General features: G+C 36.1%; 1 pseudogene; it reads right to left on the bottom strand.

Moving 5' to 3' along the window:
• The window catches only part of LOC117978426 (DNA primase large subunit-like), a 281293-nt pseudogene that overhangs the window by 88621 nt on the left and 168569 nt on the right, over positions 1 to 24103 (bottom strand).

The following is a 24103-nucleotide window of genomic DNA, read 5'->3' as shown; positions in this document are numbered from 1 at the left end:
AACATCACACTCTGGGGACTGTTGTGGGGTGGGGGGAAGGGGGAGGGATAGCATTGGGAGATATACCTAATGCTAGATGACGAGTGAGTGGGTGCAGCGCAACAGCATGGCACATGTATACATATGTAACTAACCTGCACAATGTGCACATGTACCCTAAAACTTAAAGTATAATAATAAAAATAAATAAATAAATAAAAGACTATATACATCAAGGTTTTTAACCTGAGCAACTAAAACAATGAGATTGCCATTATCTGAGATTGGAAAGATGATAGGAGGAGTTGGTTTGGGGCAGAATGGTATACCAACAGCTTAGTTTTAAGCACTTTAAGTCTGAGATACCTCCTAAGTATTATGATGTTTGTATAATCTAGAACATAGATCATCTACAGATCATAAGTAGGCACTTGGATATCTGGGTCTAGAGCTCAGGGAGTTGGTTAGGCTGAAAATATGCCCTTAGGAGTTATTGGCATAGATATCTATATGAAGCCATAAAAAAGGATGAGATCACCTGAGTGTAAATATAAAGAACTAAGGTGTTTCCTGGAGTGCTAAACTATCTAAGAAGAATATAATACCCACATTCCTCATCTTATTGTGCCCATTTCATTGTGCTTCATAGATAGTGCATTTTTCACATATTAAAGTTTTGTGGAACCCTGCATTGAGCATGTCTATCCATGCCATTTTTCCAACAGGATATGCTCACTTCGTGTCTGTGTGTCACATTTTGGTAATTCTCTTAATTTTTCAAACTTTTTCATTATTGTATCTCATTCTATATATTTTATTATTATGTCTGTTTTGGTGATCTGTGATTAGTGATCTTTGATGTTACTAATGGAATTGTTTTGGGGTGTCACAAACACACCCACCTAACACAGCAAACTTAGTTGATAAATGTTGTGTGTCTTCTGACTGCTCCACCAACTGGCCATAACCCTGTCTCTCTCCCTCTCCTCAGGCCTCTCTATTCCCAGAAACACAAAAATATTGAAATCAGGCCAATTAATAAGGACTCTGACCAAGTGTAAAAAAGACTCGCACATCTCTCACTTTAAGTAAAAAGTTAGAAATTATTAGGCTAGTGAGGAAGCCATGTACAAAGCAAAGATGGGCTGACAGCTAGCCTCTTTGAGAAAGTTAAGTGAGATAGGCCAAAAGCTAAGCTTCTCGTGCCAAACAGCCAAGCTGTGAATGCAAAAAAAAGTTTTTCAAGGAAATTAAAAGTGATACTCCAGTGAACATGTGAATGATAAAAAAGCAATACAGGCTTAGTGCTGATGTGGAGAAAGATTGAGTAGTCTAGATGGAAGATTAAACCAGCCACAACATTCCCCTAAGTGAAAGCCCAATCCAGAGGAAGGCTATAACTCTCTTCAATTCTGGGAAGGCTGAGAGAGGTGAGGGAACTATAGAAGAAAAGTTTGAAGCAATTGGCTGGGCAGAGTGGCTCACGCCTGTAATCCTAGCACTTTGGGAGGCCAAGGAGGGCGGATTGCCTGAGCTCAGGAGTTCGAGACCAGCCTGGGCAACAACGGTGAAACCCCGTCTCTACTAAAATACAAAAAATCAGCCGGGCGTGGTGGCGTGCACCTGTAGTCGCAGCTACTCAGGAGGCTGAGGCAGGAGAATCGTTTGCACCCAGGAGGCAGAGGTTCCAGTGAGACCAGATCACGCCACTGCACTCCAGCATGGGCAACAGAGCGGGACTCCATCTCCACCAAAAAAAAAAAAAAAAAAAAAACTTTGATGCTAGCACAGGTGGGTTTATGAGGTTTAAGGAAAGAAGCTATCTCCATGATATAAAAGTACAAGGTGAAGCGGCAAGTGCTGATGGAGAAGCTGCAGCAAGTTATCCAGAAGAACTAGCTAAGATGACAAAGGTGGCTATACTAAACAACACATTTTCAATGTGAATAAAACAGCCTTATATTGGAAGAAGATGTCATCTAGGACTTTCATAGCTAGAAAGGAGAAGTCAATGCCTGGCTTCAAATTAGCCCCTAACTTTCTTGTTAGGGGCTATAGCAACTTGTAGCTTAAAGTAAAAGACAATTTAGCATTCTGAAAATCCTAGGGCCCTTACGAATTATGCTAAATCTACTCTGCCTGTGACCTCTAAATAGAACAACAAAATGGGGGTAACAGCATATCTGTTTATAGCAGAGTTTACTGAACAGTTAAGTCCACTATTGAGACTTGGTGCTCAGATAAAAGGATTCCTTACAAAATATTACTGCTTCATGACAATGCACCTAGTCACCCAAGTGCTTTGATGGAGATGTATGATGAGATTAATGTTTTCATGCTTGTTAACACAACATCCATTCTGCTGCCCATGGATCAAGGAATAATATTGACTTTCAAGTCTTATTATTTTAAAAATATATTTAATTAGGATATCATTGCCATAGATTGTGATTCCTCTGATGGATCTAGGTAAAGTAAATGGAAAACCTGGAAAGAATTCACCATTCTAAATGTCACTAAGAATATTTGTGACTCTTGGGAAGAGATCAAAATATCAACATTAACAGGAGTTTGGAATAAGTTGATTTCCAACCTTCACGGATGACTTTGAGGGGTTCAAGACTTCAGGAAAGGAAGTCACTGCAGATGCAGTGGAAATATCAAGAGAACTAGAATTAGAAGTGGAGCCTAAAGATGAGCTGACTGCTGCAACATCATGATAAAACTTTTTAGTGGATAAAGAGTTGCTTCTCATGGATGAGCAAAGAAGGTGGTTTCTATCCCTGATGGAAACTATTCCTGGTGAAGATGCTGTGAACACTGTTGAAATGACAACAAAAGATTTAGATTATTATATACACTTAACTTATAAACAGCATCAGGGTTGATAGGATAGACTGCAATACTGAAAGAAGTTCTGTTACAGGTAAAATGCTATCAAACAGCACTGCATGCCACAAAGAAATCTTTTATGAAAGGAAAAGTCAATCAATGCAGCAAACTTCATGGCTGTCTTATTTTAAGAAATTGTAAGAGCCACTCCAATCTTCAGCAACTACCACCTTGATCAGTCAGCAGCCATCAACATCAAGGCAAGACCCTCCACCAGCAAAAAGATTACAACTCACCAAAGGCTCAAATGATCATTACCATTTTTAGTAACAAAAAATGTATTTTTAAATAAAGGTGTCTACATTGTTTTTCTAGATATAATGCACACTTAATAGACTGCAGTGTAGTATACATATGAGTTTTATATGCACTGGGAAAGCAAATTGTGTGACTTCCTTTATTTAAATTTTATTGTGGTGGTCTGGAGCAAAACCTGCAATATCTTCTAGGTATGCCCTTCCACCTTAGCGATGTTAAATACCTACATCTATGTTGTCTAGGATCTATGCCGTCAAGTATCCTACGTACTATTCTAAACCAATTCTTCAATTATTTTAAATCAGCAAGTAAATTTATCTTTGCTGAAAATGAGGAAAGATGGTTATTGTGAAATCAGTCAGATGGAACCTTGACCTGAGTAGGCCCTTAGATACAATTTTGAGAAAGGCATAACTAGCTGCAGATAAGAAGTACAAGGTAAAGCCAAAAAAAGACTGCAAAAATTCACTAGAATAGGTAAACACTGAAGTCAGGGCAGTCAACAGTTCTGCTTGGATGATGACACAGTGCTGAAGGGTGACCCAAGTGATTTCTGCCATAATAACTTCCATGGATTCAACTTAGACACTTTAAGCATGCTACCAAAAATTCAAATATTCAAAAAATGTATGACAAACATAAAAAGTTTGAGAGGCACTAATCTTATATCTTTGTATCACCTCAAAGCCCAAAACTTTTTTTTTTTTTTCTTTAAGATGCAGGGTGTCACTCTATCTCCCAGGCTAGAGTGAAGTGGCATGCTCATGGCTCACTGTAACCTTGAACTCCTGGGCTCAATCCCATCTCAGCCTCCCAAATAGCTGAGACTACAGGTGTGTATCACCATACCCAGCTAATTTTTTTATTTTTTTGGAGAGACAGAGTCTTGCTGTGTTGCCTAGGCTGGTCTTGAGCTCCTGGGCTCAAATGATCTTCCCACCTTGGCCACCCATAGCGCTGAGATTATAGGTGTGAGCCACTGTGCCCAGCCCCAAAATGTATCTCATTAATGACTACCTAAAAGTTAGCATCTTGGCATTGATTAGAAAATCGAACCCCTGAAAAGAGCTCAGCACCCTCAACCAACTTGCTTTGGACATCTGACATTTTAAAAGAAATAAAAACACGTGTATCAAGGAACCGCCATATATATTTTCTAACTTCTATATATATATTAAGAAAGATAAAGATCAGAAGACAGCAATAAAACCAACCTGTAATTTCTCAGCATCCAGCAGGAATACTTTAACTGAAACTTAATAACATGCTCTCAGCTTTTACAAAGGTTCAGTGTAAGACTCTCCACTTGAGTAATGGTTCTATGTGTTTAGCCAAACCATGGTTTAAAAGGTCCTTTATTATGTTACCAACAACCTTTATATGAATACTTCATGGATCATAAAATATTCATGCATCCCAATTCTGTATGTCCAAATAATACCATCCTTCAGGGTTCAATTCAAATATCAATTTGTCCATGAAGCCCTCTCTGAGTCTCCTAGGTAGATATATCTTACTCTTGAGCTTGTCCTCCTACTATGCTTACTATTTTCAACATCATATTAAATAAGAACTTAGGGGAGGGCATTTTATTGATCATTTGCTATGTATCAGACACTGTGCTAATAAGCACAATACTAAGGGTTATTATCATATGTAATCTTCATCTCAATCCCATCATTATCCTTATTTGAAAGATGAGAAAACTAAGTCCAGAGAGGCTGACTTAACCAAAGTCACATGGCAAATAACTGGCAAATAGGTCTGGGCTCTGGTTTGATTCCAAAGTCTACATTCTCCCCGCCACACCACAGTGCCTTCCAAAACAAGAGAACTGCCCTCTCAGGAGACTAATGTCTATTTATTTATTAAGTTTTGTGAAATATTTCTAAATATCCAATACTTACTCGAATTTAAACCTAACAAAATGTGGTATCTGTCTCCAAAGAGGTTATTATTATTTACAAGGCAATTCAATAGTTATATTAAAATACAAGTTATAACAGTCTAGTATAGACTATGTTCCCTGAGGTCAAGAGTCATATCTTTTTCTTTTTTTTTTTTAACTATTAAGTTTGGGGGATATGTGCAGGTTTGTTATATAGGTAAACTCACATCATAGCAGTTTGGTGTATAGATAGTTCATCACCCACGTACTAAGCTTAGTACCCAATAGTTATTTTTTTCTGCTCCTCTCCTTCCTCCCACCCTCCACCCTCAAGGAAGCTCCAGTGTCTGTTGTTCCCTTCTCTATGCTCATGAGTTCTCATCATTTAACTCCCACTTATAAATGAGAACATGCAGCATTTGATTTCCTGTTCCTGCATTAGTTTGCTAAGGATAATGGCCTCCAGCTCCATCTATGTTCCTGCAAAAGACAAGATCTTGTTCTTTTTTATGGCTGAAGAGTATTCCATGGTATATGTGTACCACATTGTCTTTACCCAATCTGTCACCGATGGACACTTAGGGTGATTCCATGTCTTTGCTATTGTGAATAGTGCTGCAATGAACATTCGCGTGCATATGTCTTTATGGTAGAATGATTTATATTCCTCTTATACTCGGTAATAGCATTGCTGGGTCGAATGGTAGTTCTGTATTTAGCTCTTTGAGGAATTGCCATACTGCTTTCCACAATGGTTGAACTAATTTACACTCCCACCAACAGTGTATGTGTTCCCTTTTCTCCACAACCTCACCAGCATCTATTATTTTTTGACTTTTTAATAATAGCCATTCTGACTGGTATGAGATGGTATCTCACTGTGGTTTTGATTTGCATTTCTCTAATGATCAGTGATACTAAGCTTTTTCTCCTATGCTTGTTGGCCACATGTATGTCTTCTTTAGAAAAGTATCTGTTCATGTCCTTAGCCTACTTTTTAATGGACTTTTTTTTGTTTTTCTTTTAAATTTAAGTTCCTTATAGATGCTGGATATTAGACCTTTGTCAGATGCACAGTTGGCAAATATTTTCTCCCATTTGGTAGGTTGTCTGTTTACTCTGTTGATAGTTTCTTTTGCTGTGAAGAAGCTCTTAAGTTTAATTAGATCCCATTTGCCAATATTTGCTTTTGTTGCCATTGCTTCTGGTATCTTTGTCATGAAATCTCTGTCCATTTCTAATGTCCAGCATGGTACTGTCTAGGTTGTCTTCCAGGGTTTGTAGCGTTTTGGGTTTAACATTTAAGTCTTTAATCCATCTTGAGTTGATTTTTTTATATGGTGTAAGGAAAGGGTCCAGTTTCAATCTTCTACATATGGCTAGTCAGTTATCCCAGCACTACTTGTTGAATAGGCAGTCCTTTCCCCATTGCTTTTGTCGGCTTTGTTGAAGATCAGATGGTCGTAGGTGTGCGGCCTTATTTCTGGGCTTTCTATTCTGTTCCATTGGTCTATGTCTGTTTTTGTACCAGTACCATGTTGTTTTGGTTACTGTAGCCCTGTAGTATAGTTTGAAGTCAGATAACATGATGCCTCCAGCTTTGTTCTTTTTGCTTAGGATTGCTTTGGCTACTAAGGCCTTTTTGGTTCCATACGAATTTTTAAATAGTTTTTCTAGTTCTGTGAAGAATGTCATTGGTAGTTGGATAGGAATAGCATTGAATCTATAAATTACTTTGGGCAGAATGGCCATTTTAATGATATTGATTTTTCCTATCTGTGAGTATCGGATGTTTTTCCATTTGTTTGTGTCATCTCTGATTTCTTTGAGCAGTATTTTCTAATTCTCATTGTAGAGCTCATTCCCCTCTCTTGTTAGCTGTATTCCTAAGTATGTTATTCTTATTATGGCAATTGTGAATGATGGCATTGTGTTCCTGATTACTGACAGTCCTTAAAATATTAGCATACAGACAGAGTTTAATAAATATGAAAATAAAAGCTCTTCTTGTCCAAAAAAATTATATTTCTTTCCAAAAATGAGAATCATGGACTTTTTCTATCCCCCGTAGCTAAAGTTAGGGCTCAAGTAGAATAATTAGTTTAGCCAGGTGTTCAGCAATGTCTAGTTCTCTGTTCCTTTCAATATTTTGTTTTTATTTTTCATTTTTCTAAAGGAAGAAGACAATGTCATAAAGCTTATCTAGTGTTTGTGGTATGGCCCATCCAATGAACAGAAAAATCATGTGAATCCCGGAGCTTCTACCTAGCAGTAAACTCACTGATCTTCAGGGTGTTTCTTTGCAAAATCCAGGTAATTATACCTATTTTTATATGGTGAATTTCTAAGCTTAAATAAGAATATTTATACAAAGTAGGCCAGGCACGGTGGCTCACACCTATAATCCCAGCACTTTGGGAGGCCGAGGCGGGTGGATCACTTGAGGTCAGGAGTTCCAGACAAGCCTGGCCAACATAGTAAAACTCTGTCTCTACTAAAAATACAAAAATTAGCCAGATGTGGTGGTGCACAACTATAGTCCCAGGTACTTGGGAGGCTGAAGCAGGAGAATCACTCATACCTGGGAGGTGGAGCTTGCAGTGAGCCAAGATCATGTCACTGCACTCCAGCCTGGGTGACAGAGCAAGACTCTGTCTCAAATAAATAAATAGATACAATATTTACACAAAGCGCCAGACATACTGCAGGACTTAATAAAGGTTAGCATTCCCCACTCTAACAAATTATTTTAAATGGCTCAACCATGCCAAAGGATAGCAAGTTTACTTTAAATCAGCCATCTTCTCAAAAAGCCACTTAAAATGTTAAATGTTTCTAAGAAAAATAACATTATTTTTTAGTCCATTTGTCTCTATCAACAAAATATTATATCCCCTTTTGATACACATTCTTTCCCTACAAATAAAGCAGACAATGTGCTCTTTTAGAACTTTGGTTTATCTTTGTAAAGAGAAAATAATACAAGGCATTCACTGTGGCACTCACAGTCTGCTTTCTCTAAGGACAAGCCTATCTATACTCAACAGTCAGAAAAGCAAATGATCTGGCTGGAAGGGTTCCCTGAAAGAACGAAAACACATTCCTTAGCAATTATACTTTTTAAATGAAAAGTCTGTCTTTACGACAACAGCAAGATTTAAATATGAAGGAAAAAACCATGAAGTAGCATATCCTTCAATTTTTCAAAGAGAAAACTAATGGCTTAACACACTTAGGTCCATTTTCGGCCAACGAATACATATTAAGAAAAGACTAGGTGCAGAGCATTCTTTCCTATGCAAGAGATGGGTGGGGAGAATATAAAAACTTTAAGATAGAATCCCTGCTATTTAGACACTTAAAATTTAGTGAAGATTGAAAGAGGTGTTAGTCACTGCTGGCTAAGGTGCTCAGGAAAGGATTAACACAGGGCTGGGCCTTCTGTGATAAACAGAAAGGATTCTAGAGATCTTGTCAACAGAGGCTTAAACTAAATCTAGTTCATCCCCAGTGTACTAAAATTAATTCCAACTAGTTGCCCCTTAATTATTCAGAATTCTCTCCCCTATCAGACAGTATAATTTCTTCCTTTTCTCTAGGTAATAAATTTATACACACTATAGGTAGATTAAAATTATCTTTTAAAAAATCACATAAAGCTTTAGGAATGATCTTGAATGTGAAAATCTAAGTCTAACAAAATATAGCTTTTAAAACAACATTTACATGTAAACAATATGTGCCATGTTATCCATAGAAAGGAGTCATCATTACTGTTTGGGATGAAACATAATATAGTTGTAAACAGAGATTAAATGGTTTTACCAAGGCATCATTCAAATTGCATCCTTTATGTAAGAGGCCTCAAGGCACAATCAATAAGTTAATGATTAAAATACATAAAACTGTAGCAGATAATCATCATCATAAAATTGTGTTAAAATAATGTTTAAGTGTTGATTTGTCAGAAAGGACCTATTAATAAAGACAGATTTTTATGTTACTATTCCTAGAAGGCCCATACATGGGATAGGGATGATTTGGGGAAATCATCTTGTCCCTAATTCCTTAGAGTAAGAATTTAGAAACTGTGGAAACATACTGCTTGATCTCACATGTGGCCAAGGCAAAGCTTTGCAAGGAATAAGGAAGCAAAAAAGGAGGACAAAAAGTAGCCTTAAGTACTATGACACCCTTGAAACTCTAAAGACCACACTGCAGTGTTTCTGCAGTCGCCATATCACTAAAGAATAGGATACCAAACCTCAAAGCAAGTAATGGAGCCTCAAGGTTTACACAGTGAGTTACAGCAAGCATAACAGGAAACAAGAAGGGCAACGAAAGTGCATGCAATGTTGGCAAAAAAAAGAGTCCACCTTTAAAAATAAGTCCACCTTTAAAGACAGAAAAAATTGGAAATTTCCTAGAAAAACAAAGACTTCATGATCTCTTCTTGAATTACCTTGAGATCATTCTCATTAGTGAACATTATATTCAAATATACTAATTAAAATGACTATATCCTGGATTCATGTTTTTTAAAATATAGATTTTTCAAGAGGCAATTTTAAGTATTTTTAAAACTAACGGTAGAAATAAAAGCATTATTGTGATAAAACTCATATCAAAGAGAATTAATCTATATATGTATATCTTTCCTTTGTTGGTAAAGAGACATCAAATTATAATATAACCTAAAAACATCAACATAGAAAGCACACCTTGTCTTCAAATTGGTTTAACAGTATTATTCTATCTAAATTACAAAGCGACTATATTTAAACAAATAAAAATCCCTTTAATCCACACATTTCCTGTGAAATGTCAAACTTTTACCATTCTGACTTTATTCTTACATATGGATTTACTGAACAATATCACTTAACCACTATTTAAGCTAGTGACAATGGTATTGTTTCATATTTACTCATTCTGACAAACATTTTGTTTTTGAGTACACTGTCTAAATCTAATAGAATAAAATACAATTTATTTGCAATTTTTAAATATTACAGTGGAGAAAATCTGAGATGAATGTTCATCACAGTGTTGTTTTGAAAGCCTACGGAAAACAAGGGGTTTCTTCGTACAAAAAAAAGTCTAAAAACTGCCAAAGGAAGGGGCAGAAAAGATAGGTGGAGAGAAACTACGTAGAAATATTTGTTTTTTTGAGGCTTACATGAAAATTCAAAGGGTAAGGATGGCATACAGGAATGCAACTGGAGAGCTTAAAAAATGTCTCAACCAATGCAAAGGAAAAGGAAATGAGAGGTTGAAATAAAAGGCCTTGAGGTCCAAAGATGTGGAGACAAACTAAAGCATATAGTAGGTAAAAAGATTAATTGTGCCCAAGACTCACACACCTTATTGTAGACATCATTCATTTCCCTCTGGTGTATCTTTCCAGTGGGGGATAAAAATATAGGAATTCTTTTGAGATTTTAGTAGAAAATCCTTTTCCCCTCTCTAAGAACTTGACTAAATCACAAGATCCTTGAGCCTAGGCATGATTAAGACAGTGTTGCTTTACTCAATCCTAGTAGGTAGGCTACAGGGATCAAAGACTTGAGAGCAAGGAAATCTGCCTTTTCAGTCCTAGAGTCACAGACAGAGCCTGGTACCTTGTTTTAAATGACAGCCCCTCCAAAATGAAGGGTCTGAAACCACCTTCCTCACGGAGAGCAGAGACGCAGTGAGCTTAGTGTAGGCCTCATGTAAGCCCAGGCCACCAAGCCAGTGCTTCTCACCTGACTTAAGCTACATTTGCCCAAGCCTCACCAATGGGAGTTGGCCTCAGCTTGTGCTGGTGCTCCACTGCCTCCTGCTGGTCTTCCCCGAACCCACTGACTTTTAGCTAAATCTGGCTGCATTACAGCTCAAACCTCCACAGACTGAAATCATATCGAAAGGTTTTAAGATCCAGTGTCTGTTAATTCTGAGTACACTTGGACAGTTCTCTTTGCCTCGAGTTTCTTCATTGTAAAATGGTGAACACTCAGACCTGCTATTCATATCCCACTAAGATATGAAAAGAAAAATGCCAAGCCTAGAGTTCTTACATAAAACTTACGTTGTGGCAAAACATCATGTTTTTGTTTAAGCCTTCCATGACCACCCTATTTAAAACCACATCCAGGCACTAAACAGCATTCCTTATCTTCTTCATGAAAAAATTTCTTCATAGCAGTAATCACAAAGTAATATATCAATAATTCACTTACTTGTTTACTGTCTCTCCTTAACCAGAATGTAAGCTCCAGAGTTTTAATTTTTTTTTCTATATTGTTCACTGCTGCTATACCTCTAGTAGCTAGAAGACTGCCGGGGACATAGTAGACACTCAATGTTTGTTGAATGGATGAACAAAATACACTCTTTAAACAGTCCCCTAGGAAAAGGCAGGTTATGTCCAAGATAGTACAAAAGAAAATGACAAGCTTATTCTGGGATCAAAGTCGAAAAGCAATCTACTTCTTAGGGTGCCTAATCAGTATCATCCTTACCATTCAAATTTTTTAAATCTGAGGTTTTGTGTCTCCTTCTCTGAACTTATTCTCAATTAAAAGGCTGACTTCACTTAACAGGTGACATTCTTATCAATACAGAACAGTAACCATCTAGATTTCCCCTTGAGTAAACATCCCTCTAGCCCTTTCCTGATTAGGATTCCTGCTTTTCTGACTGAGCTGCATACAACAACAACAATCGCACTATTAAAGCACAACCATTCTCTGGGTCCCCACAACAGTTTAAACTTATATACTCTCTTACTATAAACAGTAATGCACACAGGCAGGTGCAAAATAACTGTTTGGTTATTTTTTAAATAAAATAAAATCCTACTTTACATAGAAGTAAACAAACTGGAAAGATGGTTCAAAGTAATTTTTTTAAGTAAAAACAAAATAATAAATTCAACAAAGATTTACAGGCAAAAGATGGGTGACAAACACACAACAGGTTGTTAAAGAAAGCCAAGAGTATACTTTCCCCACACTTCAAGCCCCTGAGATTCCTAATATTAATAAATCTCCCAAAGAAAAATCCTTCGTATCAGAAGTCTGACCCATTTTGGAGCTTATACGTACCCAATTTGTCCAGAGACATGGCCAATTAAAACATACTCTTGATATCTTAAACTGGCATCTTTTTAAGAAGATACATATTTTATTGTCATTTTCCCCTAAAAGTACCACATATATTAGCAACAAAAATTTGACCCACCTTTTAAAATGTTGAATAAAATGTCATTTTATTTTTTTAATCTCATTTTAATATATCAGCATAATCCATAAGGTATCACTGGCAAAATGACATTTATAAATGAATGACAGAGTTGAAGTCTTCTTTTTTTTATCTTATTTCCATAATTTAAGAATTAAAAAGTATTTGGAGTACAACATCAAGAGCAATTAAATTTACTAAAGGTAATTTTTGCCAGAATAGTATTAGGAGAAGGATAATAACACCTGTTTTATTCTAATGATAGACTTAACCCAATACATAATTTAATTTGAATTTTGACTAGCTAGCCTCTTGACAATTCATGAAAGCAAGCCCAACCTGTGCAAGTCAATGTTTAATATTAATTATTATACTGTATAATCTAGAATTGGTATTCCACATGCTATGGAAAGCATCAAGAGAAGAATTAAACCCTTAACATACACATATCTTTATTATACACCAAAATATTTATAAGAGAGAATATAACAAATTTCACTGCAATAAAGCTTCAAAAATATGTTTTAGATGACTTGGTAGCTGTTAAGGTTACCTTTAAAATTGCTGCCCAAAAATAATAATAAGAAAGATTAGACTATTTTTGCAAGAAACTTTCTTTTGACGGGGGTTTAGGGGGGACATGGAGTTTCGCTCTTGTTGCCCAGGCTAGAGTGCAACGGCGAGATCTCAGCTCACCACAACCTCCGCCTCCCAGGTTCAAGCAATTCTCCTGCCTCAGCCTCCCGAGTAGCTGGGATTACAGGTATGTACCACCATACCTAGCTAATTTTGTCTTTTTAGTAGAGACAGGGTTTCTCCATGTTGGTCAGGCTGGTCTCAAACTCCCGACCTCAGGTCATCTGCCCGCCTCAGCCTCCCAAAGTGCTGGGATTACAGGCGTGAGCCATAAGAAACTATTTTTTTCATTACATTCAAATTACTTTCCTAGGATCTCACTAACACGAACATTCAAACAAAACAAGCTTTTCTTTGAAAGAAAAACCAAGACATAGGCAATTAGAAAACTAATATTTGTGTCTGGAAGTTAACAGGTTTACAAATATATTGAGAAAATGTGAATGATATAGAATAACCCCTTTATCAACATTTTAAAATTATTCAATTTCTTTAGTACATTATAGATTACATAGTATTTCACATATATACTTAATTCTTTGCAATATTTTAGCAGACATTACTATTGTCCTCAAGAACTGAAAAATCTCTATTGTTAATTGTGTTCTCTAAAGTTTACATAGTTATCATTATCAGTGTCAACCTAAACACTAAGTCTAGTCTTCCTTCTGAGAGTACTGGGGGAAGTTCAGGGTTTGGAATAAAATAGACCTGGGTCTAACCCAGGTTTGATCATGTACCACCTTTGCTGCCTGAGGAAAACACATTAAACTCTCCATCGAATGAAGATAATATTTACCTCATGGTGGTGCTGTGAGATTAAATTAAACAGAAAACATAGGAAGAATTTAAAGCAGCATGCCTGCTTTGCTAACTCCTAAACCTGAATAAATTTTACCTTATGCCATCTCTGCTTTTGCTCTAAGGCCATAAGACACTGCTAGAGAAAGCAACATAATAGTGCTGACTTAGCCAGTTACAAATTTATAGCCTAGTACTGTTTTTTCATTAGTAAACTCAACATAAATAATACTTATCTCCTAAGATTGTTTTAAGGATTCCATAAAATTGTGTATGTAGAATATTAGTTATAGTGCCTAGCATATGCTAGGAACTCAAACTGTAACCATTCTGTAGCTTAGCAATCTTTTTTTTTTTTTTTTTAGTTAATGACTTAGCACACTTATGGAAGGTATTATTCTAGACTCTTCAACTTTCTTTAAGTCCTAAATACACCAAATCCTTCTGGTAAGCAATTCCCCTGCCTACTTTATTGGAAAGATGAGCAGTGGATGTGAGCTCCCACAGCTCTTCTTTCTACTTTTAAACACTCCTTTACCAATTCATAATTTTTCATATATCCATCAGGTGTGAGATAAACTAAACTCCCAATGCAATTCTTTCAGTCATTCAACAAATTTTACTGAGCATATACAGTCTGTCAGTACCATCTCAAGTGCTGGGTATATCACGGTAAGAAAGAAACAAATTCTACACTCAGGGAACATCACATAGGAAACAGAGGTTCATATTATAATAATCACATAATAAATAAATGTTTAAAATTCTCTTTCCATCTCCTCAGGCCTTGTTTCCTCAAGTATTCTCAGCACATCCTCCATTTCCATGAGTTTTACTGCTCCTGCCCACCCCAACTTGAAAACCTTGCTTGGCACAGTCACCCTCTATACCTAGTATGCTCTATTTCTTTCCTTCCTGACTTCTTAAACTTTAGAAACACACAGTCTATTCCCATCGCCTCCATTTTCTTGTATGCTAAGACCAGGAAATCTGGTTCCTGCTCTAACTTTTGGCACTCCTGCTTTAACTTTGGCACTCCTCAGAGAGTCCCCACAAGTAAGGAGGCTCTCAACAGATGCAGCCCCATGACCTGGGACTTCTCAGTCATAACTAGAAGAAATAAATTTCTCTTCTTTATAAATTACCCACTTTCAGATATTCTGTGATAAGCACTAGAAAATGGACTATGACAGGGTAGTAGTTAAAACAGTAGTTCTGAATCTTTAGTGTGCATCAATTTCATCTGGATGATTTGTTAAACCACAAATTGTGGGCCCTGACCCCAGAACTTGATTCTGAGACTCCACATTTCTAACAAATTCCCAAATGATGCTGATGCTGAGATCTACCTGTCCCTGAAATAAAAAATCCTAACAATAAATGTTTCATATACTCACATCCCACCAGCCAAATATTTAATCCTTCAGTAGTCAATTTTTAACAACGCAAGTTGGTTCTAAGTCTTGACGCAAGCTAGATTCTGGAAGAAAAGATAAGCTTTTTAAACAGTGCTAAATGTTCCTTGACCCAATTATAACAACATATAATAGACCTTAAGCATGCTGTCATCAAGGACAGAAACCACAGCTACAGAAAATGTGCATTATCAATGTTGTACCTAATATCCAATAAAACCAGCTTAAAGCAATTCAGAATAACAACACTATGAGCAATCTGACAGGACACATGCTTTGAATTTATTAGAAGAATTATCCAGTTCAATGTAATACTTAACAAAGCTAGTCGCCAAAGTGATTTAATATCCAAGTGCCAAGTAAAAGAATATTTTCATGGTATTCATACTTTAAATAGAGGTTTGTGCATGCTCTGACGTATAAGTGGGAGCTAAACATTGAGCACCCACAGACATAGAGATAGGACCAATAGACACGGAGGACTATTAGAGGCGGAAGGGAGGATGGACTGAAAAACTACCTATTGGGTACTATGCTCACTACCTGGGAGATGACGTCACAGCACAAAATATACTCAGGTAACAAACCTGCACATGTACCCCCATATCTAAAATAAAAGTTGAAATTTTTAAAATAAAAAATAAATAAATAAAGGTTTGATTTTATATCTCTTGCACCCAGGGTGATGCTTTTTTCAGGTAGACAGGCTTGTAAATTATAATTACAACTAAGAAAAACATGAAAAACTTTACTCTGACTAATTAAATTTTATTTGTATAAAGCATAGGTGCATTTATTTCAGAAATACGGGAAATTATTTAAGGAATAAGACGTTCAAAACTTTAAATACTTCTTGTGAATCATTCACAAATTCAAAAAATCTGATTCAGCAACCTAAGTGCAATTTTCAAATTTCTCCATCCTTCACTGACAAGGGTTAACTCAAAGAGCTTTATTTTAACATTTTACATATATCAATATTCATATTCAACAATTTAAGAATAAAAACCCTACATTATGAAACCAGTGTTTTTTGGAGTAAGGTATACTGTGAAAAGCAATTGGTTTGCTATAAGATCATACAACAATGGAATGTTCTCTTGGAAATGGTTGATGTTTTAATACTAAAATCTCTATCCTCAAGTATAATATGCATCTAAATAAAACAGTATTCAAATATACTGAGAAGGTAAATTACAAAAAGTCTGGAAATGGAGAATTTTAAATCACAACAGTCAAAACCACAACAATCCCAAAAACAGGTAATAAAAAGCCTAAGTGAATGAGTAATAAATGGAAGAATTATTACTGTAAAATTATTTTATTAAAATAATTATAAAAATAAAGAAAATAATGGAAGAGTTAACGATGTTTTGTGTCCTTTCCCCTCATTCCTTGTTCACTGTGTATTCTTGCTCTCAGTTCTTTCTCAACTAATCCATGTCATTCACTTTCTCCAAATCTTAATTCAAGATTGGTCTCTAACACGATCCACTCTAATAACTTTCTTACTCCACATCACCTTAATAATACTTTCCTTTTTACCAACGTGTTTTGGAACTGGTTTCCAATTCCTTCATTCTCAATTAAACTATAACCAAGTAGATTAAAATTTTTAAATTTGCTCTAAAGCAAAATAGTTTCTTAAAAATCAATGTTGGCCTATATAATCAGAAATCCGAAGTTAGGCGAAATTAATTTGAACCAAGTGGAAACTTTACTCATACTATTTTCCGCTTTTCAGTAAACATGCATAGCATCCAACATTCATTATATTATTTTAGTAAATATTCAAAGTTGTGAAACTACACATATTTGACTAAATTCCAGTTACCAGTTGACCCTATCCTGGCTGACAGGATCCTGGTTGGCACCTACCTACCCAACAAGACCAGTTCCTACTGGCCTACTAATTCAATCTATCTTTAGTAATTAGGCTAAAAAATCTATGTCTCCAGACTCCCCTCTTGCCACAATTACACTGGTACAGTTCAGGTTCCTACCACCTACAGGATGGACTGCACTTTAAGGTCCTTTAAAATGTTGTCCCTTTAACATGAAATTCCCTTCTTTCTCTGTCTGTACATTTGTATTTATCTGGTTTTTCCAAATAAATCTCTTGGAAGACTCTCATAAATAAGGTCTTGGAGGGGCCAGGCATGGTGGCTCACGCATGTAATCCCAGCATTTTAGGAGGCTGAGGTGGGCAGATCACCTGAGGTCGGGAGTTCAAGACCAGTCTGATCAACATGAAGAAACCCCACCTCTACTAAAAATACAAAAAAAAATTAGCTGGGCCTGGTGGCACATGCCTGTAATCCCAGCTACTTGGGAGGCTGAGGCAGGAGAATAGCTTGAACCCAGGAGGTGGAGGTTGTGGTGAGCTGAGATCACGCCACTGCACTCCAGCCTGGGCAACAAGAGCGAAACTCCATCTAAAAAATAATTATAATAAATAAAATAAGGTCTTGGAAAGTCTTCATAAATAAGGGCTGTTTCTTTTATTTCAGTATGTTCGGAATGGTACATGTTCATGATAAACACACAATAAAAATCGGCTGAATGATCTATGCCAAGTAGATGGAATATGTACATGTGTATGTATCTATGTATATACATATACACACAAATATATTTCTCTGTACTTTTTATAAAAATCGTAATATGATACTATGTTAAATATTTGTATATTTGTATATTCTACCAATCCATATTTTGATTTAGAAAAATACATGGACGACAACAAATTTGATTCTGGGAATCTATATTTCTAACAAATTCCCAAATGATGCTGATGCTGAGATCTACTGCTCTTAGAAATAAAAAAGCAACTAAAATGACTTAAATTCTATAACTTGTTAGAAACAGCTCTATCTAAAAAGAACCAAAACAGATAAAGATTATTTTTTCTCATATCGAAAGCCAAACTTTAAAGATTTGGTAGAATTTACCTTGTATTCAGAAAAATATAAATAAATAATATCTATGAACATGTATGAAAATTTATTTCTATGTAAATAATATGGAAATTTCCATGTATTAGTTTATTCAATAAACATTTATTGAGTGCCTGCTACGAGTCAGGCACTGTTCTAGGTGCCTGAACATGCAGCAGTCAACAAGAAAGACAAGATACCTGCTTTTATATAGTTTATATTCTAATTGTAGGATACAGATAATAAATGAATAAATAAGCAATAAATATAAGGTAGTCATAAGCACCCAAAATTAAAAGAACATAATCTGGTAGCAAATAACCAATATAATTTATTGGAATATATATGCTAGCCGGAAAATAGTTTCAAAAGGCAAGAAAAATAATCCAAACTAGTAACTCTGAATAAGCATTTTATAGACAGATGGCTAATTTTTACATATATAGGACTGACTTAATACATCTGACAGAGCAGGAGCATTGCCATCTTGGACAAGCACCGTCATCTTAAAATTTACGTTGATCAAAAACTGCCTAAATCCAAAGGGCATCAGCTTAATGGCTAAAGTCAGCATGACCATAAACCACAAATAACATCTGTGACCAGAAACACGCCAAACCCCTCCCTGACCAGAGACATGCCAGCCCCGAGATATCCTCCCCTGCAGCTGGAGAGATGTCAGCCCCAACATAATCTCCTCTCCGACCAGAGACATTCCAACCCTGCCATAAACTTCTCCCCCACACAGAAACATTCCAAGCTCTCTCACCAATAAATACTCTCAGTCTGTAAGAGACAGCATTACTGACCAAACTCGGCCAGAAGCCCCACTCAGGTTTATTCTCCAAAATAAACCTGTCTTTGACTGTTGAGCTGCTTTTCGTGTTTCTTTCCTCCTTCTTTAACTCTTACAACATCAAATTCCTAATAAAAAAATAACAGTGAGCATCAGAACCTTAAGCTGCTTCCACAATCCATTATTACTACTCAAAAATGTTTATAACAGAAATTATGTGCATTATAACACAAAAACTGCTTAACCTTAATAAAAGGTATCTAGAGACACAATACTTTAATATTTATACTTTGGATGACAGTTACAAACACTAATACAGGTGTAAATTATTTCAGAATACAGACAACACATTCCCCTCCAACATTAAGTATAACATTAGTTTTAAAAGCAAAGTGTTAAAAAAAAAATGCCTGCAACAAGCACAAGTAAGTAAAGATGGGAGGAAGAGACAGATACTGATCAGGCAGTCAATTCAAGAACAGAGCTGCGTTAGAAGTTAGGGTAAAGAAATATTTGGTTCCAGGCAGTATATCTAGGAATGGTAGTTGTAGCTGCAGAGTTAGAGCTCAAAATTGCTGGAGATATTATACCAGTCTCTGCTGACTCAAAAGTACTGGCTAAGTACCCAAAATATTTGCTCAGACTCACATAGCAATGTATCTCAAATAAGTCACAATGAGGACACAAATATTAAGAGAAAGAAATCAGACATTATGATCATTTGGGAAACAATAGTACAGAAAAATTCCAGTTGAAATTGACTGTTACCACATCATTTTTCTTACACTGTTAGGACATAAGATGTCCAAACAGAAGCTGTTATTTCAAATCATTCGAGCTGGGTTCAACACCCAAGTCCTTTAATTAGCACTATAAAAAATGTTTAACATCTTCTATAATCATCCTTAAAAAATATCCTATAAGCAGTATTTTAAGCCAACAATTTTTATACCTCTTAAGAATATTTTTAATTGTATGTATCACTTAACAAATAGATACAATGGTTCAATTAGAGAATATTGTAATTTAGTATGCCTTAGTTTATTACGTGTCATTGAAAAAACATTTAAACTATATAGTTGAGAAAAACGTGAACATTTACAATATGGACTATGTAACAACAGAACACTAAATAGTCATAGAAAGTCAGAAATGTGTCTTACAATCCTTTAGTCAAAATAACATTTGCTGTAATTAATAAGCTAATAAAAATATAGACTATGTTATCTAGAAAACTAAAAAATTATTTATTTTCTTTTATAAGAATTTTTGAAAAAAGTTTGCATTGCAAAATAAAAATTCCATAATAAAAAAATTTAAACATACAAGTTAAAAAAAAGACTACTGATGATATTGCTCCACAGGCTATTCCAGATGTATATAAAAGAAGGCAGGTCAATGAACAAGTGTCCAAGCCAAAGACTTAGTACTCAGGGTAAGTGTCCATATAGGCTGGTGCAGCTGGTTTTCCCTCTCTACTTTCCTTTTTCTTCTCTCAGTTTACAGCACAAACCAAGCTAAAATGCTAGCTCAACTTCTCTCTTTTCACTTCAAAACAACACAACTCACCAGCCGGGCATGGTGGCAGTAGCTCACACTTGTAATCCCAGCACTTTGGCAAGCCAAGGCGGGTGGATCACCTGAGGTCAGGAGTTCGAGACTAGCCTGAGCAACATGGCGAAACCCCGTCTCTACTAGAAATACAAAATTAGCTGAGCATGGTGATGCATGCCTGTAATCCCAGCTACTTGGGAGGCTGAGGCAGGAGAATTGCTTGAACCCTGGGAGGCAGAGGTTGCAGTGAGCTAAGACTGCGCCACTGCACTCCAGCCTGGGTGACAGAGCGAGACTCTGTCTCAAAAAACAAACAAACAAACAAACAAACAAAAAAACCCAGCTCTTGACTGGGCCATGAGATGCCCAGACATTTGGTCAAACATTACAGTGGGTGTGTCTGAGGGGGTGTTTCTGGATATGATTAACATTTGAATTGGTAGTTAAAGTAAAGCAGATTGCCCTACCTAATGTGAATAATTCTCAACCAATCAGTTGAAAGGCTAAACAGAACAAAAAGCCTGACCTCCTGTGAGTAAGAGGGAATTTCCTTCTGTCTGACTTCCTTAAACTGGGACCTCATTTTTTAAACTGAAACATTGACTCTTCCTGGGTCTCGAAGCTGTTGGCATTTGAGCTGGAACTAAAGCTGACCCTTGAACAACGCAGAGATTATAGGCAACAACCTCCACCCCTCACCCCATACAGTTAAAAATCCATGTATAACTTTTTATTCCCCAAATACTTAACAACTAAAACCCTACTGTTGACCATAAGCCTTACCAATAACATAAACAGCTGATTAACACATATTTTGAATATTACATATATTCACTGTATTATATATATTCACTGTAACCTCACAATAAAGTAAATTGGAGAAAAAAAAATTAACAAAGTCATAATAGGCCAGGTACAGTGGCTCACACCTGTAATCCCAGCACTTTGGGAGGCTGAGGCAGGCAGATCACCTGAGGTCAGGAGTTCAAGACCAGCCTAGCCAAAATGGTGAAACCCCATCTCAACTAAAAATACAAAAAGAGAAAGAAAGTCATAAGAAAATACATTTACAGTACTGTACTACATTGATCGATACCGTAAGTTTACATTATCTATTTACAAGATGAACCATCTGTCTGAAATGGCAGTCAACCTTAGCTGGAGACCTCAATCTATATTACATATCAAGCAATTCAACTTTTTCTTATAATATCATTACTTTTCTCTGGTTTGGGGAAGCATTTCCAGCATTACTAGTGACACTTCCTATGAGCCCGATGGTGTTATTCAAGGTTTATGATATTGCACTGAACACGATGAAAAATACCCGAGAACTGTGAGAGATCACTTTACTGTAATATACAATTTACTGTGCAAACTGCTTACGCTGAGATGATTAGCATCACAGAGCGTTTTAAGCAGATACTTGCAACACTTATAGGCTCACCACAGTAGCAACAGGGTGGGGCTATTAAATTACTATAGTAGTACAGAATGTGCTACCGTTAATTTTATGTAGGTTATAATACTGCATCTTTATATTTGTTTACATTTCTCTCTACTGGGAATAGCACCATGTACGGTCTGTACATTTGTGTGCATGTGTTTTGATAAATTTTAACTTTTTGCAATAGATTTCTGTATATCTCATGTTAGTAAATAAGACTAGTATATATTTTATACATTCATATATACTTAATTTTTTCTTCCTTTTTTTGATATTTCTAGGCTATGTGGTTCATCTGCAAATTTTTTCAAATTGTTGCATATCCCCAGAAAATTTTCCAATATACTTATTGAAAAAAATCCACATGTAAGTGGACCCATGCAGTTCACACTTGTGTATTTCAAGCATCAACTTGTACACTATCATTCTTCTGGTTTTCAGGCTTTTGGATTCAGACTACAACTACAACATTGGCTCTCCCAGGTCTTCAACTTGCCAACTGCGGATCTTCAGACTTGTCAACTTCCATAACCCCCAACTCTCTCTCTCTCTCTCGCTCTGTGTGTGTGTGTGAGAGAGTGTGTGTATGTCCGTGTGCATGTGTGTGTAAGTGACAGAAAGACAGACACACACACAGTTCCATTTCTGTGGAGAACCCTAATACATCTACCTACTTAAGACATCGAATTCCTAATAAAAAGATCAAAAACTGTTTTAAATTAATAATACATAATGATGTCAATGGCAGAGCAAAATTCTCACATCGCTTGAAGAGGGTCTAATTTAAAACCTTTCTGAACAGTCATTTCACAGCATGCATTAAAACTTTAAAATTGTGTGTAGTTTCCTTTTTTTTTTTTTTCTTGAGATGGAGTCTCGCTCTGTCACTCAGGCTGGAGTGCAGTGGTGCGATCTCAGCTCACTGCAACCTCCACCTCCCAGGTTCAAGTGATTCTCCTGACTCAGCCACCCTAGTAGCTGGGATTACAGGCACCTGCCACCACGCCCAGTTAATTTTTGTAGTTTTAGTAGAGACGGTATTTCACCATGTTGGCCAGGCTGGTCTTGAACTCCTGACCTCAGGTGACCCACCTGCCTCGGTCTCCCAAAGTGCTAGGATTATAGGCGTGAGCCAACCTTCCCAGCTGTGTGTAGTTTCTTATAATTTTATTTCCTGGTGAATGCATACACACACACACACACACACACACACACAGAGAATATAATCAAAACTATAATCAATTATCTATGTCCACAGGATATTAGCTATTTGACTCTGTTATTTATATTAGTAACATATATAACAGAGTCAAATTAGACACAACCAAATGTCCAACAATAGGAGAATGATTAAACAAATTATATCACTTTCAAAGGATATATTATGTAACTCATTAAGATACTTTCAAAGATTGGTCAAAAATATGGAAAAATAATCATAATATAATGACAATTTTTAGAATGGTGAAAATCAGCAGTGTTTAGTTCTGTAGACTAGAGTAAAAGGCTACAATGTTGACAGTAATTATTTCAAATTGGAGGATAACAGGTGAATTTTTCTGTATTTTTCATATTTTCTATAATTAGAATAAATTACCTTTAAAAGAAATATAAAAAATATTATCCAAAACTGCTCAAAGAAAATCCTATTAAATGACTTCATTAAGATTCTATGGATAATTGTCGATGAAGACAGTTTTTAAAACAAATCTGAAAAAACTGTAACAGCTTTTTATAATGTTATTTTTAAAAATCTAAGCTTTTTAATAAAGTATATAGCTACAGATACGAGCTGAATTGTGATCTCCTAAAAGTCATTTGTTGAACCCCTAACTCCAAATCCAACTGTAATTGGAGATAGGACCTCTAAAGGGATAATTAAGGTTAAATGAGGTCAGATGAGTGTGGGGCCCTAATCCTGTAAGACTAGTGTATTTATAAGAAAAGGAAGAAACACCAGGGATGCACATGCACAGAGAAAAGGCCATGTGAGCACAAAGCAAGAAGAAGGCCACCTGTAAGCCGAGGAGACAGGCCTCAGGAGAAACCAAATCTGCCAATACTTGGATCTTGGACTTCCAGCCTCCGGAAGTGTGAGGAAATAAACTTCTCTTTTTTAAGCCAGCCAGTCTGTGGTATTTTATTTTGGCAATGCTTGCAAACTAACATAAAACATAATAAAGTACTATAAAATGTACCTGGTAAATATTCTTTCTTCTATAATTTACTTTTAGGAGGCAGCAAATCAAGAAATAAACAGTAAAAAATGTTCTTCAT

The sequence above is a fragment of the Pan paniscus genome, chromosome 5 (genome assembly GCF_029289425.2).
Source record: "Pan paniscus chromosome 5, NHGRI_mPanPan1-v2.0_pri, whole genome shotgun sequence".
Taxonomy (NCBI): domain Eukaryota; kingdom Metazoa; phylum Chordata; class Mammalia; order Primates; family Hominidae; genus Pan; species Pan paniscus.
Note: the sequence above shows the minus strand (reverse complement) of the source record. Positions and strands in the feature narration are given on the sequence as shown.